Below are 20,579 nucleotides of genomic sequence, written 5' to 3'. Positions count from 1 at the left end.
CCACCATAAGCCCAAGGGTAGGGGGCAAAAAGAACATAGCAAACAACACACATGGTCACTACATCATGGCCAGTGTACTCTCAGATTCTTGAGACTATCTTTTATTTCCCCATGTTTCTATACCTCTGGACAGTACTGTTGAACAGTATGGACAGTTGGTAGATGCATTGATGGATATTATTTGTCAAGCTGATTAATCAAGAAGCATATTTTAAATGATGGGATGAGATAGTTTTCTATTTTGTATTTGGTCTTATGATTCTTACTGCCTTAGAGCTGAATGATATTTGTTAATATATGGCCATTATAAGAAATATCAACAGAAATTCAGGATATCATAAAGAAACATGATATACAACATAATAAGCCTAGTATTTTCCCCATTCTCTGCACTTATTACTTCACATTTAGAATTTTTGCAATTGCAGTTACTTAAAGAAAAGATGAGAAAATCAGATGCATTTCTAAAAACAGAAACAATATCATTATGGGGATACACCAGAAAATTACCTAAAGAAAAAGTTAAAAGGTGATGATGGCCTTCCCTAATTTATGACTGTCTACGAACAGTGTTTTTCTGAAGAAGATGCTGCCTAGTGGATTTTTAAAATTATTCTGTTTTGTTTTGTTTTTAGCTATAACACAGCATGGAGAAATGTCTTTAAATGAGTGCTTCCCAAATAGACTCAAAAATAGCCATTCAGGTGAAGGTCCTAATAAGAAAGCTACCACGTCATCACAACTGGAGCACTTCAGAGAGAGGGCAGCTTGGCTGGTAGAAATGTCACCAATCTCTTGGCAGGAACTCTTCACCTCCACTTACTGACATGCGTACCAAAACTTCCACTTACTAGTGCTCTCTCACTGAGATGTGTTGTTGTTTTTTTTTTCCTACCCCCAAGTCCCATTCCATTCCTTCACATGAGCTAACTGATTGTGAGCTGAGTCTCAGCTGGATAGGCATCTTTCCTTAAAGTTATGCCAAATTCTGTTTTTTATTTGGCCAATGAATTACCAGTTAAGGTGATAGCTATTTAAACAAGTAACACTTTTAAGTTTAAAGTATGATATCTTTCAGAAAAAAAAATAGTTAAATTGAGGCTTGAAGACTTCAAAGAAATGAAACTATAATTGAGAATGATAAACAGAGAAATAGGCAGATTTTACGTGTGTTTCCCTCTTGCATCATACTGCATGACTATCATCTTTCGTATGTCTAGGTAAGATCTGGCCTTTTATTCTCCTTATGGAACATGCTTTTGAGGACCTCACAGATTCACCACACAGTAAGATAGAGTTGAAAATGCTTTTTATCTTGATTTCTACTGTTTGGCAATGAATGGTCAGAACAGTTGAGAGCTAAAAACATTTTTGACAACACAAATTGTATATTGACTCATTTAGCTATGGTCTCAACTGAAGAAAAGAAATATTATAAGCATTTTCTTTCCTTCTTTTTCTTCCTCTTTCTTCCTTCTGCTTTCTTTTTTCTTTCTTTCTTTCTTTCTTTCTTTCTTTCTTTCTTTCTTTCTTTCTTTCTTTCTTCTTTTCTTTCTTTCTTTTTCTTTTTTTCCTTCCTTCCTTCCTTCCTTCCTTCCTTCCTTCCTTCCTTCCTTCCTTCCTTCCTTCCTTCTCTTTCTTTTCCTTTCTTTTCCTTCCTTCCTCTCTCCCTCCCTTCCTCCCCCCCCCTTTAATGGGACCTTGACTTGAACCTTCACAGCTTTGTTAAGAAGCAAAAAACTGGTTTTAGTAGGGCACATCAAGAGTACAGCTTTTTATGTGGAATTCAAAAACAAAATAAATGAAAAAACAAACAAAAAAACCCAGAAACAGACCCATAAATACGGAGAACAAACTAGTGGATGCCAGAGTGGAAAAAGGTGGGGGAAATGGGCAAAAATGGGTTGAGGGGTGTGGGAGGTACAGACTTCCAGTTATGGAATAAAAAATTCACGGGGATGAAAGGGACAGCATAGGGAATGTAGTCAGTGGTATTGTAATAGTGTTGTATGGTCATAGATGGTAGCTACATTTGTGGTAAGCATAGCATAATGTACAGATTTGTCTAATCACTGTATTGCACCCCTGAAACTAACGTAAAATTGTGTGTCAACTATAATTTTAAAAAAAAAGCTTATATTACCGGAAAAAAAAGAGTACAGCTTTATAGGCATTTATGCATACTTCTGTAAGGACAGGTACATCTCACGAGTACCTGTGTTTCTAAGGTATTGCCATATCACTTTATTTGTGTAAAAAAACCCATCATTTTCCATATAAAATAAGAAGCATTTCTATTGCTTTGTCACCATCAAAATAGCATATTCATTTATGGCAGTATCAGGGGAAAGCAGAATGGGGAGGCAGGGTTTAGAGGTCAGGTCTCTGGAAACCACTCTCTTCTATGTCATTTACTGCTAAAATGACCTTTGTCAAGTCATTACAGTTCCCTGGGGTTCACTTTCCACCCTCTTCAATGGCTAGATGTAATGAAACTGCTATTAAAATAACTTAACTAAATATCACTTACAGGATATTTTATCCTCTTCACTCATTCCTGTATCAGGGAGTAGGGACTAGGGACAATATCAAATACATTTAGTATTATATTTAAGAAATATATTAGACCAGAAATTTTTACTTGTCTTCTTTACAGTGAATTAATCTATTCAGATGTTTAGATGTGTTCAAACCCTATTTTCCTATGTAATTCCCGTGCTTTACTCTATTTCAGGTGGGTGAAGATACTGTTTTTCCCATTCAATTTTATGATCAATATGGTAAACACATATATTTCTAGAGGTATAAATTCCACAGACTCTGAGTGTCCCATTTAACTTAACGCAAATTCTACAAATTTTAGTTACCTGCTTTCCTAGCTTGGAGGAAATTAAAATGAGAAAATCCCAAGAAACTTTTCAGAAACATTGAATGAGACACAACTCACCTTAATCCAGGAAACCAAAAGTGCGTGTGGTGGGGGTGGAGGTGGGGCTGAAATGTTTTAAACTGCAGTCAAGGACTGTGAATTTAATAAAGTATGATTCGGTTTTGTGGATTTATTTATTAATATAAAGGATTTTATATCTAAAGCATGTGCAAGTCATTATGAGAAGCCACAAATAGGGATAAGACATAATCCATTTATTTACCCAAAGAAATTCAACTGGGAAATAAAACTGGACACAATACAGGGCAATGAAGCGTTTGTAGGTATGCTGAGTGTAGACTTACTTTTGGAACTGCTCATGGATGCAGTCAGACTTGAGGTTCCTACCACAAACACAAGTTTTATGCCATGGGCCATTTTTATAATCAGGGTCTACAGTGGGTCTTACCTGGATGTGGCAGCAGGAGAGTCAATGATATGTAGGGGCGAGAATATGAGGTGTCAGCGACTCATTGGTCTTAGTGAGAAGGACTACTCAAACATGACATGTAGGCTCAATGCAAGCAGCACATGGGCAGAAGGCAATTACATTGTTAGCAGGGGGCTGTGCAAGACTTCGCAGAGATTGTTGCTCACTCTTCTGGACAAATAAATAAGGAGGATGTCAAGGGGTGCTAGTTTGAAGTCATTCCTTAAGTGGAAGCACTGCCAGGGCCTTATCGCTGGGCATCAGTGAGCAGAACTGTTGTTTGTACAATTCCTGGTTCCCACAGGTGAAGAACTCAAGGGGCGCCTAGGGGGTTCAGTCATTTAAGCGGCCGGCTGTTGATTTTAGCTCAGGTCATGATCTCAGGGTCCTGGGATCAAGCCCGGCATTGGGCTCCATGCTCAGCAAGGAGTCTGCTGGAGATTTCTCTCTCCTCTCCCTCTGCCCCTCCTCATTCTCTCTCTCAGTCTCTCTCTCCCTTTCTTCCTCTCTAAAATAAATAAATAAATCTTAAAAAAAAAAATCAACATGTTTGATGGGCGTGTGGAAGAGAGTTCGCTATGCACATGCTGGATGCCATTTAAACAAGTAAGGTTTGTAAAAGCAAAACCTCTACTGCAGTATCTTTTGTCCATCATATTGAAAACTGTAAGAACCATAGCTGAACCTTGAACTCATGAACATGTTGAAGAGGATTTTTTCAAAATAGAAAAAGGCAGGCACATCTATGAAGAGGCTTATTTTGCTTCAGATATCTATTTACGTGGCACTTTAAGGGGGTCATATCTTATGGCATAAAGGAGTGTCTACAAGATAAGAAACGGATCAAGGAAACATGAGCAATGGGTCAGTTTATCCTTACTTGTTTAGGCTTTCCATGGAACAGAGGTCATGAGCAGTTCCAGTAAGAAGTCATTTAATGAATGGCTAGTAATTAGAAAAGAGGTGCCATAGCTGAATGGGAACCCATCAAAAAGTGTGGATTCAGTGTTTAGAAAGGGTTCTTTAGTAGATAGAGTATAATTTGAATTTATTAAAAACAAACAGAAAATAAGAAAATCTCTCTCAACAACACTTGTCAATCCTCTTCCTCTAGATATTTTTTAACATTTTATTCATCCATTTGGCAGTGAGAGCACAAGCAGGGAGAGCAGGAAAGGGAGCCCAATTCGGGGCTCGATCCCAGGACCCCAAAATCATGACCTGAACTGAAGGCAGATGCTCAGCCAACTGAGCCACCCAGATGCCCATCCCTTCCTCTAGATCTTATAATATCGTTCCTAAGATAGATGGTATAGTTCCAACTCTGTAGAGTCTGTGTGCAGTGAGTGTCTCAAGGTGCAAAGGATTAATAATAATAAATAAAAGAGAGATCTGTGAGAAAAACAGGTTTTAATTTGGAATGAAGGGAAAATCAGTGCTGTCACGGTTGTGAGTCACTGCATACCCTGGAAGGAGTGATTTCAATATGAAGGAAGTATTTTCTTTGTTTTCTCGTTTTTTGCTTGTGTGCATATATATACATACATATGCATGCAAATTTATGGCATAAAATCCCAGCTAATTCCATCTTTGTTCAGAATGTTCACTGTTGAGCCAGTCTGGAACCAGTTTTAATTCCTATGATGTATCCTAGTCATTATGGAGCCAATGACATCTAACATCTAGCTAGTCAGATAAATCGTTTGCTTTTTTGGCATTAATTTAGAACTCTAAAAGGATCACACTATAGATAAGGAGGATATAGGTAATATAAGATTGCTTAATTAGAGCACAGTTAATGCATCTTCAACTACTGGGCTTTGTTAGGACTCCTTCACAATCTTTTCACTTACATCTGAGACATGAGTGACTGTTTCTTCCTGTTCAGCCAATTCCCCACAAAGAAGAGGAAGCAGAGTGCTATTTTGGTTTGCTTTTGTTTGTTTGCTCTTTTTTCAGAAATGTCATTGTTTGCTTTCTAAAAGTCAGTGTGTGTGCTAGCCCAGGTAGACTAAAGCTAGGCTGTCCAGAGGTACAGAGGCTGAGTGGCAGACCAGCCTCCTTCCCCAACTGAATCACTTACTCCAAGCACAAGCGATTCAATTTTGTGCCTCAGCAAAACTGCAGATTACTACATGCTGTAGACCAGTGGGTTTCAACCCTGGCTGCAAATTAGAATTCCATAGGGAGGTACTTTTAAATACCAATGTTCAGCCCCCCCCACCTGTGGAATGAAGCCAGATTCTTTCAAACTATGCCCTTGGGGGTGGGGGTGCATATGTGTGTGTGCATGTGTGTGTGTGCACGCACGTTTGTATGTGTGCTCATGTGGACCCCTGTGAGCATGGGTGTATATGTGTGTTTACATGTATATGTAGTAGATACATGTGTGTACAGGGCAAGGGGGCTTGGCGTCCCAGACGATTCTAATATGCGTGAGGGAACCAGGGTTGAGAATCAGATGTATACATCTTCACAGGTACTAAGCAAACATAAAATCTGAAACTACCAAATTTATGAATAAGGGTGTACTGTAAGCTAATAAGAAATGAAGAATGCAGGTAATAGTCTCTAAGAAAATAAAGTTACATAATAAATATTTTTAATGACTAAATGACATCTTTATTTCTATGCAGATGGACCAAGTGGGGACTTGAAGCAAGGCCAAAGTTCTTCCGACAGTGTCCACCTGTGTCCATCCCGATACACTCAGACATGAGTAAGCAGCACCCCATGCTCTACACCAATACCATGCCACAAATAATTCTATCCTGAAAAATGTTCAAATTTGCAGTTACAAGTCTTCACCACCTTAGCCTGAGAAATATTTTAGTAATGGATTTAAAATCACATACATTTAAAGCACGTTTTTTCACAGAACACTTAACCTTCACTACATATTTATTTTGTATTTATACTTACACATACAACATATGTGCAAAGCTTCTGATATAATTTTGTTTTTCTTACTAAAGAGCTGAGAGAGAATCTTTGCCCACATGGCAATAAAAGAGAATCAGCTCTGGGTAAATTTGGATATGTTGTCTTCTAGGATCTCCTAATTCTTCCTGTGTCCTACACAGCTTCTGTTCCACGAGAGTTTTCCTTGGGCAGCTAGCATCTTGCTTCAAGGTCATTATCACCTCTCACTAGTTACAGGACTGCATTATGCACCTCAAAATGGCTCCTTAATTTGTTTATCTAAGTACAGCTTTTCTCCTTAACCTCAGAGTCCTTGTGTGGCTGCTCTTTATCATGCCGGATATTCTCTGCTGTACCATAGCCACAAGGAGAATTGTATTTGTCAGAGAGAATCATCCCTCAATTCCACCTCAGCTGAACACTGGTTCCTCTCACGGAACACACCTCATCACCTACTTTGCAAAATTCTATCCTTCTGGGAGCAGTGGTATTCCACCTGCCCGTGGTGGACACTGCAAAGGTTCCAGTTTCACTCGGAAGTCTATTTTAAGATCATCAAGTGATTGACCAATCACTTTAATGTTTAGAAACATTATTTCCACATCACTAGGTAAGTGAAGGAATAACAGGTCACTAAATAGTAAATACTTTGCAAATTACCCTTGTGGTTACTTTGCCTTAAATACAAATGATCTTGTACATGCAGACTTCATTCTGTGGAAAAGTCACCTCTCCCTCTATCACCACCCCTCCAAAAAAGCAAATTTGAGACAGAATGCAGGCTGTCAGACGGCCACTTCTATTACTGTCTCCTCAGGCCACAGGCACAATATATCTATGTACCCAGTTCACGTGTTTATATAAACACTTCAAAACACCCCATCAATCACTTCTTTCTAGCCAGCACTTTTCTTAGGGAAGTATATGCCCCTGACCTAGTAGTGACTAGATGTAACTCCTTTCTTTCATGAGCTCAGGGTTTAATGGGCCAAACACAACAATGGCACAGATGAGCAATTTCAAGGAGTTCTCATTATAACCAGGATCCGCGTTACAGAGATTCAGAGGACACGTGTCAGAAGACACCTCCTGCTTTTAAAGGTATTTTTTTTTATACAAAGTATTACAAACAATGAAGCACACAAGGCTGACAGATTTCTAAAGGTCAAAAAAGGTTATGATTCTCCTTCTAACTGTAAAACTCTGTATAAGTAGAAATTTACAAGTTTCTATCTTCCAGAATGTTAACTTCAGTAACATACGTCCTATTAAAATCTATGCAATAAGCCAGACCACAATCTATTGTCTAGGAGAGTAAGATCAGAGGCTTTCCTGACATATATATCCTTTTAACTAAATCAATATATATAGTTTATACTATGTAGTGCTTTTTAAATGCTTCCATTTCTCAGTTGTTTTCTGTACATATGCCTCCTCTATCTCCTCCCTCGTTTCTCACCGATTCTTTTATAATCAGTTTCCTTGTTTTATACTGAAAACCACAAATGAGAGCTGGGATTAGTGAAGTGTGCTTTAAGACCAGGAAGCTCTATCAGGAAATACAATCTGTCCTCCACAGACACAATATCTGTGGAAACGAAACAAAAAATTCTTTACTGAATCAACACTAACCACAGCATAGCCTGCATGGGGGAAGCAGACACACATTATCACAAAGGCTAAGGAGCATAAAACCACTGAGCCTGCAGTTGCAGGGTCATAAAATCCTGTTTTCTATTTGAAAAGCATTTAATGCTGGACATTTTGAATGCCTCATCTCAGAGAAAGCCTGGGTACAAGGGACTGAATAATTACATCTTGTAAAAGATGGGGAGTCATCATGTCAGAGAAAGCAGATGGTCTCCCCACCATTCCAATACCCCAAATCCGACCGAGCTCAGTGCATTTTGACAATCTGACAGCTGATAGAGAAAAAAGCATTTCACTCTTAATTCTAAATAGAAGCAAGGACCTTAAGATGAACACAGGGCTCTTCCAGGAACCGAAGTATAAATTCCCATCTCTACTGGGGTTGAGGGGCTGGGGACCGGACTGGCCGCCCAGAGTGTGCCATATCTGTTGGTACTAAATAGAGCTTAACGAAATATTCTAAATGGATTGCAGAGTTCAGGCTCATTAGAGGCAGTATATCACTTTCCTGAGGAGGGTAGTTGGAGGTTGATATTTAGAATGCTTGTGAATTCTTTCGTGCATGGGAAAGGTGTCCTAAAATATTATTAAAATTACCACCTGAAGTATGCATCAAATCAAAGATGATTCTGTATTTAAGTTGGTTAAATACACAAGGACAACATATGTGAGGTCATCAATTAACGCAAGTTCGCAGATTTCTAAGAGTTCTTTTGACAATTAGTCAACTTCTTAGAGATATTCCTCAACATTCAACTAGAGAATTAGGACTATTATCCAGAGAAGTTAGCTTAAAATTCTTGTTCCACATGAGGAAAAAAATGACAGATTAATGGAACCGTACTGGAAAGGACAGAAGATGAGAAAACATGATGTTTGATTTGTCCTTCTGGAATTGCCACTTAAGATTGAAAGATGTGTGCCTCTGTTTCCTAACATGGAGAGGGAATAATAATAGCTGTTTCACCTACAAGTATGAAAATAATGAAAATAAAATGAGGAAGTGAAGGTCTTTAGCAAAAGCACAAAATTGCTATTTAATGTAAAACTACTCAGACCTAATTTTGGGCTCCTTTTTTAACTTTCCCACCTGCTTCTGAAGCAGCATCATCCATGTCTGTGGCTTCAGCCGTCACAAATAGACTGAGAACTACTGAGGCCTTTTCTGAGAAAGACCTCTTTTTAAATACAAATATTTGACCCTTTCTCCAGAGCCTCACCTCAAATTTAGCATCCTCATCTCTACGCATGCTCAGCTCTCTCACCCTGCCAGGCCATCACCACTCCCACCCATGGTATGAGGGAGATGGGGTAGAGAGGCAAAGTTATCACTAACCACTAAATACAGCTTTATTTTATTTTGCTCTTGTTCACTTTTTAAATTTTATTTTCTTATCCTCTAGAGGTAAAGATTTGACATCACCTTTCAAGATAATGTAATTCATGGGACTTGGAGTTGGTAAGGAGACTCTTGGTTACATTAAGGTAAAACAAACATCATATTCTCAAATGAAGAATGAAGCAAAATTTGTTCTGTATTTATCATAAAACAGTGCCTTCATTCTGGGCTGAGTTGTACTGCTGAACATTTGTTTTTTACTTTGAGAAATTTGTTCATTTTCTGGACCCAGATGCCATTTAGGAAAGACCTCAAAAATTTGTCTCTCTTGAAAGTAAGTTGACACTAGATTGCCGCAAAGTTGCGAGGTGGGGGCTGGGCTGGGGACCCAGAGCAGCCACATTGAACTCAATCCAACCTGTTTACCAAGGAATCTCATTCCACTTGAGTCTAAGATGAGATGATTTTATTTCTTCTAAACATTCCCTCAAAGCGTGCTAAGCTGAATCCCCTCCTCCTCTTTCCTACCTTTTAACAACATCTTGGGAAGATTCTATTACTTTCCATCTGTTTCGTATATTAAAATTGGTCAGTCCACATGAAAAGCTCTATTTCTTACCTGATTCTAAATGCTTTCCTCTGTTACTGCTGGCTCAAGGACTGGCTGGAACTTTTCACTTTCTTGTCATTGTCCTTTTCTTAAGGACCAGTTTGTTTCTCAAGAATGAGGAACAAGGACAAAACAAGGGGTAAGGGCAAATGTCCTTTATCTTACTGGGCATAATGTTAATCCTTTTCTGCTGATGTGCCCTGCTTTTCTGCCTTTGACCCATCATCAATGATGGCCTGTGTGTGGCAGGTGTCCATGATGTTCCCACTCCTGGGACCCATCTGTGCAATTCGAGGGCCTAGTACAGCCTCCAGATCAATCAGGACACTAGCCAGCCTGCATGCTCTGCCTGCCTTGGGTTCCCACTTGCTTCTTGCAACTTGGGAGTGTTCACTCAGAGGGTACCTCTGTTGAGCGGGCTTCAAATCAGACACCTCAACTCTTGCTTCCATAGTGTTCTACAGTGTGCATTTGACTGAGAGGTAAGTCATCTTTGCCAAGCCAACTGGTATGAGTCAAGGTTGCTACATTCACTCTCAACCTGACTCCTCTCTCCAGTTTACTTTGCTTCCACTGGGCTAGATAGAGTAGCAATTTGACTACCTGTGAAGATATTAAAAATTGAAATGAGATCCAGTCTCCCTTTCTCACCAGTATCTCTCATCTCTTCATTAGAGATTTCCTTGGGCCTCCATGTACACACTCCTCATAAAAACAGTGACTCTCCACTCATCACAGAGCTCACTTCCATAGCCTGGGTGGGGTGAAGACAGTGTGGGAGGTATACATTGTATGAAGGTAAGTTGTGCTAACTTTTAATAAACCCTAGAGAAGCCACATTCTCAATTGCGAGTGCCTTTTTTAAGATTGTGGTTTTCTCATTACATTTTTGTTTTCAGGTGTATAAAGTACTTACATCTCACATCAATTCTTTGGACTCTGCACTCTGATACCTCTCTCTTCCTCACTAATCCAATTCCCATATAGCAGCCAGAGAAGGCCCCTTAAATTATCCTATAACACCCAGCAAAATCAGGGGGCTCTACCACCTCTCTGAGGAATGATACTTTTATTCTTCTTCTCTTTTTATGTTCTGATTATATCTATATCTACATCTCTATCCCTCTAGATATATGTGTGTGTGTGTTTGTGTGTATATACACACATATGTATGTATATACATCGATACACACACACACACACACACACACACACACACCTTTTTTTTTTCCAATTGCTTATTCTGTGCAGTTTGGTTTCCTGTCTCAAGCTCTCCCTTCTGGACTTCCTCTTCAGGAACATCCCCCACCATGATCACCATTATTACTGGTTCACCTTAGCCACGCCCTCCAGCTACAGCCAACCTTAGGTGCTCATAGGCAGCTAGGGATTAATGACCAATACCTGCTTTAGTCCCATTCATCTGTAAGTTTTCAGGTTAACGACATTCTTTAAGGTGCTTCTCTGTCTTTGTGATTAAGTTAGTCTGCCCCCTTTGCCCTTTTATAACTCTCATCATACTTGAAATTACTTGCTCACTGACTATGTTCTCTGTTAAATTATATGGTTCTTGAGGACAGGGGTCAATCTCATGGATCTCTCTTGTTCACTGATATAACCTTAGTACCTAATGCATTTCCCTAACAGCTACTTATTTATTAAGTGAATTGATAAATGTATGGAGAATGGAAATACTGTCATTAATTTTTATTAGATTTAGCAAATGATTGTTCAACCCTTCATTTGAATCTGCCCTTGGAGCTGTGAGGAACCTTATCGACTCTATCTTTCTCCACCTCTATTGATTTGGCTGCATATTCTTGGTTTCTATCCAGTCCGAGTCTGTTTGAGATTGCCCCTGTATCCTCATTTCTATCTGTACTGAAGAGGTCGGAGAAAACACGTATTTTTTAAAATCAACAAAAAGTGAGTATTACATGTTTTTAAATCAGGTATCCTTGAAGTCAACATTTTCTTAATGAAATAGTGCTTTGAGCTCCTAAGGTCTTATACATCTTAATTTCAGTACTGCCTACAGTGCATTTTTAAGTGCTCTTTCCAGGACAGTTTAAGTGGCCAAACCTAACATCAGTCATTGCCTCTAAGAAAAAATCTTAGGTTTTAAGATTTCCCCATATGTGTGCTTGTTTAGTTTTTAATGTCTACTTATAATGAAACAGCATGTTTCTAATTGCTTCCGACTTAGGACAATAAGGTTCTGGAGAATGCTGACCCTCAGCACATTTGTGCAGAAGAAACACTGGCAGTGCTCAAGAGCCTTGCATCTGGTTCCCCATCGCATTAGGCTTACCTCTGGACCCCACCACAGACATAACCTCTGGCATAGTTAGTGCATTCATCCATATCTTGTCAAATTTCTTTGCTTTCTCTTTTCCTCTGGCGTTTTTACTTAGCTAACCTGTCTGTTAATGGTACAAAGCCAAACCCTAATACTGAGGAGACTCTCAGGGGCCAAATATATCATCCCCCCTTATTTTACAGATCAGAGACCCAAGATCCCCAGGACAATGGGATTCTCTTGTAGATCACAACTAGTCAGGGGAAGAGTCCAGGCTAGAATACGGGGCTCCTCATGCCGTCGAGGGCTCTTTCTACTATAAAACACGTGCATATTAAGTCAAGTATTCTGACAGTAATTTATCATATTTGTTATGTGACTAAATCACAGATTAAAGTGGAAGGATTTGAACCACTTTACTTTGGATATTCAAATCTCACTAAGCAGTAAATCAAGTATACACACACACACACACACACACACACACACACACAAACCAAGGACCAGAAATGGGAAAAAATACCCAATTATAAAAATATTTATAGGGGCACCTGGCTGGCTCACTTTTGATCTCAGGGTTATGAGTTCAAGCCACATGTTGGTCACAGAGCTTAAAAAAAAAATTGTAGACAGTACAACTAAATAATTTCAGGGAAATCGGACAAACTTTTCAAAAAATAAATCACCCCACTCGAGTTTGTTTTGTTTTGTTGGTTTTTTTTTGGTTTTTTTGGTCTGTTGTGTTTTGGGTTTGATTTCACTTCAAAGTGTTCAACTCCCCTGCCCTTACTTGGTCTTCAGAGAAGCCATCAGAATGCAGCAGCAGGCTTCTCCTCCTGTCTCTCTTGCAGATGCAGTCCCACAAAGGTAATCATTCCCCAACTGTCAGAGAAATCCCTCCTCCCAGAAATGGTAGCTGGGCTTATTTCTCTGAAGTTTTGTGGTAGTGGTCAGCTGCTGTCACTGAGGATTAACTGGTCTCCGAATAACCAGAAGCATAAATCAAAGTGGGAGCAGAGAAGACAGATCCTCCTTACCAAGTCTACGAAGGCAAGGAAATGTGGCCTGTCGTCTCTTTCATCTTCTCAGCCACACCCACACATGGAGAGTCGGCGGCATTAGCACAGTCATCTTCAAAGGCAGAGGACAGCAAAGCAAGAGGGGAGAAAAAAGAAAAAAAAATCTTAATGACTAATTGGCAAACCATCTGTCTATATGTGTTATCTCCCTATGTTACCTTCACAATTTTCCTTTTTAAGTTCTCATTGATCTAAGCCTGAAGACATTAAAGTTTGTAATATATTCTGGTCTGCTCATCAGCAAATTCATCCTAGCGTGTCAGGGCTAGGCAAGCCTGCAGTCCAAACCCTAGCTTAGCAGTAAAAAAAATCTGAGGGCCAACAGTTTAGGTGACTGGGCCAGAATCCTGTATCTCCTTGGAGAACAAGCCAGGGCTAGCAATTTCAAGTTCTGATTCCTTCCTTATACAGCCTTCTTGCTAGGACAGTATCTTATTAAAAAATTATCTTCCCTTTACTCCATGCTATTTTATGCCTTCTATACCTGCCTTTCTCACCTTCTTAACTTTAGAGCGGGAGCCTTGGTTTCTATCCTCCTCCATCAAAACTTGCGATTAAAAAATATTTTCCATTTGTCTGTCGCCACTTCAGATGACTCAGAATCCCCACACCACCTTCCCTGAGGGCGTGTTCACATTCAGCCACACAGTCTGAGTTCTGGAACGGAAAAATTCCGTTCCTGTTAAAGGGTCTGGCATCAGGGCAGATTGTGAGAAGAGGCGGCATGTTTTTTGACACTCTAGTCTCTGAGCTACTGATATCTACGATTAGTAATAACAAAATGCACACATCACGTCCCCTTTCAGGAAACCATGTGGGGAATTGGTTCCTAATTGTAAGATCGGCAAGTTCAGTCTCATAAGGCGATAACCTGGAAGATCCCTCTAGATTTGAACAGCATTCACTACTGTAATGTAGAGTATTCCTACTTTTCCAGAGGAGACAGTAAAAGGTTTGTCTATTTCCCACTCTCTCTCTTTTTTAAAATCTGAATAAATGTATCTTCAGTGTCATTGCTGTTGTGTGCATTTCAGGGCCTCTCTACTCTGCCTCAGACCTCCTGGGGACTCAGAAGAGGGAACATCTGTTTGTCTGTTTTACTTCCTTTTGCAGAACCTGCTAAATAGGGAAGAAGCTAAATTTTTAATGTTCCCGAAGCTCTGTGTGTGAAACGATGATATTGGGTTGCAATTGAAGAAGAGTTTTAAGACAGGCAATTTTATACCAACTTACATAATGCATGCCAAAGTGTGAGGCTGTTATGGAATCGCATCTGCAATTGTGAGCTGCATAATACAGCAATAGTATTTGAATATTATCAGATTGTAAATGGCAGAAATGTGGTATTAAGTGTTTGTGAGGAGTGAATTATGCCCTATTATATCTCGGAGACCCTGGGAGCAGTGGAAGCAGCCGGTGAATGGCGGGTTTCTCTGATTTATTAACAGGGTTAGTTGACTGGGATTATGCTTATTTTTATGTGAGGCACCATTATCAGTTCTGAGGCTCTACTCTAAAGAGGACACACACAGAGAGGAGGGATAATAGTCGCATGTCTCCCCTCCTGCATGTCACAGCACCTGGAACATCGGCAATATTTGACTTTCTTTGGAAGGAAGTAAGAAACCTAGAGAAATATACAAAGAATGAAAACAAATCTCCACAAACTAGCAAGAGAGTCTGGGGAAAGCTGGAGATGTGGAAACGGAAGGCTCAGGAAGGACATGATCACAGACTGCAAATACCTTCGAGGTAGCATTATAAATGAAGGGTTGAAATTATTCAGTCTCAGATGATGGCAGGAGTAGGTGCAAGGGCCTGGAGCTAAGAAAGAAGCAGCTTGGACCAGATAATAAGAAAAGTTTATAGCAGTAAGAATGACAGAACAGAGAAATAGGTTCCCAAGAGTCATGGCAGATAGTGAAGAAATAGGTTAGGTAAGACATTAGCAGGACTGATGGGGTAAAGACAGACAAATGGATGCAACAAGTGGGGTTTGGTGTTCCTGTTTCTGGAGATAGTAAACGCAAACATTTTCCCCACTGAATGCTGTTTTGCCAATATTCCTAACAAAATCTTTACTCTCCTGTGCCAATGTCATATTTAAGAAGCAAAACTTCCAAGTAGCTTGCCAGCTAGAAAGTCTCAATCAAAAACATGATGACCTTTCATTCCCCTACAAACTTTGAAACTCTTGACTTGAAAACTTGACTTTGAAACTCTTCCAGGAGACTGTAGGAGTTAAAATAGGCTGATGGGTTAGAGAAAGCTTATTGAAGGAGATGAGCTCTAAAGGACAGGGGCTTTAAGGCACGTTTTATATTATTTACTTATTACTTGTAACACGATCATTCAAAAAAAGATTTGTATTAGTAGTTGAGGATTTAAATAAGAAGGAAGATTATTGTTCTAGGTGGGCATGCCTCCTGGATGTTCCAATTGTCTCCCAAGTGAATTCAGCAATAAATAGCAACATTTGTAGCCAAGCAGCCACTTTAGGTTGTAGGGTTGAAACATCAACCTCTCGGGGTTGATGGTTGTCCTCAACTGACAATTAGAAGGAGTCATTCTATCAACAGGTGATACCAACAAGAAAGCTTTAGAGATGTCTCCATATCAGTATGTAGAGTGTTAGATGTAATCTCTACTTTGCAAAATCAAGAGGGCAGATGGCACCAACAACACAGCCTCCCTTTCCTTCACCAATTCAATAGTGTCATTAGAAAACGAATCCACTGGGGGGCCATCTCCACTGGATGAAAAACCCAAATAATATCTAAAATATGGAAAGCAACCTGAGCCGTACTACAGACTGCTACCAAAAAATCAAAGTAGCTCTAAAAATGTGGTGTCAGGATCAGACTGGGACTAAAACAATTACAAAGGAATTTGGTAGGGTAGCACAGTTCAGAACTTCTGCATCTCTCCTCACCCTCAAACCTTTGGCCACGCAGTGAACAACAGTGGTGCCTGGGCCCAGGCAACCATAATAAATGTGAGCTCCTAGGGCAGAAAGTGAGGTAGTGGTTGAACAACCACTGAAGTTCTACGTGAATAGGATAACCCCACACCTAGACTACCCTTCTTTCCTGCACTGTAACTCTACCCAGACATCAGTATAAACTGCAGTGGCATGACCTGGCCCATAGCTCACAGAGTCCATGCAAATAGACACAGCATTACCAAGAAGGTAACAGCAGATCCTAAGACCAAGATAAATAAACAACTGAACATAGCCTGGGGAGAGCCACATCATGAAAGAAAGGCAGAAAACACAGCAAATGGAAGAATACATCTTCACAGAAATAGTGCATAAAACAAACAAGATAGTAAAGGGGATATTATACATATCCTCTGAGAAACACAAGAGGATATTATGATTATTTTTTTAAATCAATTTGAAAACTTGGACACAAAATTTAATCCTTGAAGAAAAAGAAGAAAAAAATGTGAAAATAAAAGTTGAATGGTGGACTATTCACATGCAAAAAAGCATTTTTTTTCCCCCAGCAAGGTGGAATTGAGTTTTCCTTACTCTGATGGAGTATAAAGGATCAACACATGAAAGTACATGCAAAGACTTTTGGACATATGTTCGATACTGTTCTAGAAAAAGATCAAAGGAAAATGGAGGGGAAATAGGCAAAGAAAAAAATTTTTAAATTTAGCAGGACTGAAGAGAGACTGAGTTACTAGATTGAAGGAGTCCATCAAATGTTGTGTGACCAAAACAAAAACAAGAAAAGACTGCACATAAAAATATTGTGGAATTCTAAAACTCCAAAGATAAACAGAATGCTAAGGTGTCTTAAGAGAAAGAAAGAATATAAATGGGATTTCAAACAAAGCCATGTAGCTTGACCTCAGAGTCTCATCATAACACTGGGTGCATGAAATCCATTTTCCACAAGATTCTTAGAGAAAATTATGTCGAACACTATTATTAATTTTTTAGGGCAAAATAAAGACATTTTCAGATTTTTTTTAGGACATGGAAATTTTAGTATCCATAATTCAAGTCTGAGAGAATTATTAGAGCATACATTCCAACAAGTAAAATAGATGAATCCTAGAGGGAAAAAATAGAATTTAAGCAACAGCAGTGAGCAAAGAAATCAATAAAATGTATTGCTAAGTCTAAATGAGCACTAATTATAAAATATTAACCTGAAAACGTCATATGATATTGATGTTTTATAGCATAACTATACAAGCAGCAGAGAATGACTTACTAAGAAACAGTGACAGGTTGGTGGTTTGTTTTCTTTTTGCTTTATTCGAGGGCTTCAATGTAGTCTCATTTCTCCTCTTCTGAGTGGGGGATAATAGAGAGAGCCTTACTTCTCTAACATCCTATTACAGGTATTGTTCCATTTCATCTTTTATATGTTTCATTTACTCCTCTTTATATGCAATGTAGCACAAGACTGGTTTTAAACTCTTTCAGGAAAGTGAATTTACCCATTTATTAATTTAATAGATAATAACTAGTATTATTATATATATGTAATAACTATTATATATATTAGGTAGTTATATATATACATATATATTAGGTAATAACTAGGATTTGGAATAGGCTAGTTAGATAAAGGATATAGTCTTGTTTTCTGTGGTGGCTGGTGTGGGAGAATCAGAAAACAGAGGTGATTATACCAAACCAAGAATCACACAAACAAGTCATGATCTTATAAACTAATTTGGTACAGAAGAAAAGAGATCACTTAACAATACAAAAAACACAGTTGCCTGTCTCTATTAGCTGGGCGAACGGTCTATCATAGAGACTCACACACAAAAACCAAGGCCTTATGAAAAGTTCCAACTCTACCAGAAAAAGGCTCTCAACTCTCAACTGTCACAAGAGCCCATTGAAAATATCTGACACGGAATAAATTCACTTCCTTCAGTAAAGGTAATAAAGAGAAACAAGCACAAGACAGACAGAATGATATGATAAGGAAAATAGGAAAAAGATAACTACCAAAAAAATAGTGGCCAAATGTAAATAAAAGTGTAAATCAAACATTTCACCATCAGTGAAGAAAGATACTATGTCCAACTCTGCTTTGAAACAAATAATAAAATAATAATAATGTGTTAAGGAAAGCATGGGGCAATAGTAGAGGATAGGATATCAGGAGTCAAAATAGCTCAGTAAATAGAGTTTTAAAAATCACAGAAATGTAGGTGAAATAGAAAGGAACACAAAATGGAATAACATCCATAGGACACAGAGATGAAAGATATAAGCAAAATAAAATAGAAATAAAAAAAGAACTTATAAGGAAAAAAGGCAGTACCTGGAGATTCAACCTACACAAATTCACAGTCCTTAAAAGAAAAATAAGATACAAAAAAAAATTGTAAAAAATCAAATATTGAAATATGTAATTCAAGAAAACTGTCATTTAATTAAAAAATAATTATTTCTACTTATTAAAAAATAAAGTCTGTTTCAGGGAATCATCAGAATGATCAAGTTCAAGAAACATCATAGTAAAGACACTAGACTTAAACTATGGAAAAAAATCCTTACAGCATCATGAGAAATAAGCAATTGACTTATAAAAGGGGGAAACAAAGAAGCAAGTAAGGTGGGCCACGAGTTCTCCATAGCTACTATCAATACGAGAAGACAGTGGGGCCACATCTACAAATCCCTTAAAGATTAAAAATAACCTACGGATTTTATATCTAGATCAAATGTCAATCAATTATAACATCAAGAGACAAATGGGTATTTTTTTGTTTTTTATTTTATTATTTATTTGAGAGAGAGAGAGAGAGATGGTGAAAGAGTGCATGAGCAGGGGGAAGAGGGAGAATCAGGCTCCAACAAATGGTTTTTAACATACAAGAACTCAGGAAAGATTGTCTACTGTGAACTTAAGGATTCTACTTCAAGAGCAGAGTCAATTGAGGTAACACTAGGACTACAGCAAAAGCATTGGCCATGTCCAATGTCTGTCATTAACTGCAGATCTATGACTCAAACAAATCTGAGAATGAGGTGAGGGGGCAAAAACCAAAGCTATGTGTGTGAGAATATTGAAATTACACAAATAACACAAGTTGAAAAAAGAAAAAGGTAAGTAGTTGGGAGACAGAATCTTATCAATGACAAAAGTAAAAAGCTTATCCAAGTAAAAAGCTTGTTTAAAATATAAAAATAGATACTAATCAAGAAAATAAAAGTAGACAGATTTGCAGATGTGGAGAAATGCCCATAGTGAACATTTAATAGACTAATACTTGGAGGCTAATATAAAGATAAAAAGAAGAAAGATCCCAAAGATACAGACGTAGTGAAGAGAAGGGCCATATGCACCCCAATGTTCATAGCAGCATTGTCCACAATAGCTAAATCGTGGAAGGAGCTGAGATGCCCTTCAACAGATGACTGGATTAAGAAGTTGTGGTCCATATATACAATGGAATATTACTCAGCTCTCAGAAAGAACGAGTTCTCAACATTTGCTGCAACATGGACGGCACTGGAGGAGATAATGCTAAGTGAAATAAGTCAAGCAGAGAAAGACAACTATCATATGATTTCTCTCATCTATGGAACATAAAAACTAGGAAGATCGGTAGGGGAAGAAAGGGATAAAGAAAGGGGGGGTAATCAAAAGGGGGAATGAAACATGAGAGACTATGGACTATGAGAAACAAACTGAGGGCCTCAGAGGGGAGGGGGGTGGGGGAATGGGATAGACCAGTGATGGGTAGTAAGGAGGGCACGTATTGCATGGTGCACTGGGTGTTATACACAACTAATGAATCATCGAGCCTTACATCAGAAACCGGGGATATACTGTATGGTGACTAACATAATATAATACAAAATCATTAAAAAAAAAAAGAAGATCCAATTTTTCTTAAATATCTGAATTATTAACACGTTTTTTAAAATAGCACAGAGGGGCACCTGGGTGACACAGTCAGTTGAATGTTGGGGCCCTTAGTTTCAGCTCAGGTCATGGTCTTATGGTCATGGGATCGAGCCCCATGTCGGGCTCCCTGCTCATCGGGGATTCTGCTTGAGTTTCTCTCTCTCCTCTCCCTCTGCCCCTGCTCCTGGGCTCTTTCTCTATAAAAATAAATAAATCAATCAATCTTTTAAAAAAGGACAGTAGGACAGAAAACTACATAAGGGGTTATATAAAGATAAATATTAAGCCCATAAATGTATATCATCTCAATAAATTTAAATTGGTTAAACTCACCTCATAAAAAAAATGACTTTCAGATGTGATCAAATGATCACAAAGCAAAATCCCACCCCATTAAATCTATGATATAGAGAAGCCACCACCAC

At 38.6% G+C, this 20,579-nt stretch overlaps 1 long non-coding RNA gene and 1 pseudogene across 1 annotated transcript in view; both read right to left on the bottom strand.

Moving 5' to 3' along the window:
- Positions 1-9,181, bottom strand: part of LOC123787549 (axonemal dynein light intermediate polypeptide 1 pseudogene) — a 30,249-nt pseudogene extending 21,068 nt beyond the window's left edge.
- The window catches only part of LOC148108486 (uncharacterized), a 181,878-nt gene that overhangs the window by 88,634 nt on the left and 72,665 nt on the right, over positions 1-20,579 (bottom strand). The window contains exon 2 of the long non-coding RNA XR_015727808.1: positions 13,217-13,310. This is a non-coding gene — a long non-coding RNA (uncharacterized LOC148108486). The remainder of the gene's footprint in view (positions 1-13,216; positions 13,311-20,579) is intronic.

This window comes from Ursus americanus, chromosome 19 (assembly GCF_024610735.1).
Source record: "Ursus americanus isolate L20-20 chromosome 19, mUrsAme1.1.p, whole genome shotgun sequence".
Lineage (NCBI taxonomy): Eukaryota > Metazoa > Chordata > Mammalia > Carnivora > Ursidae > Ursus > Ursus americanus.
The sequence above is the reverse complement of the archived record's forward strand: the minus strand, read 5'-3'. Positions and strand labels throughout refer to the sequence as shown.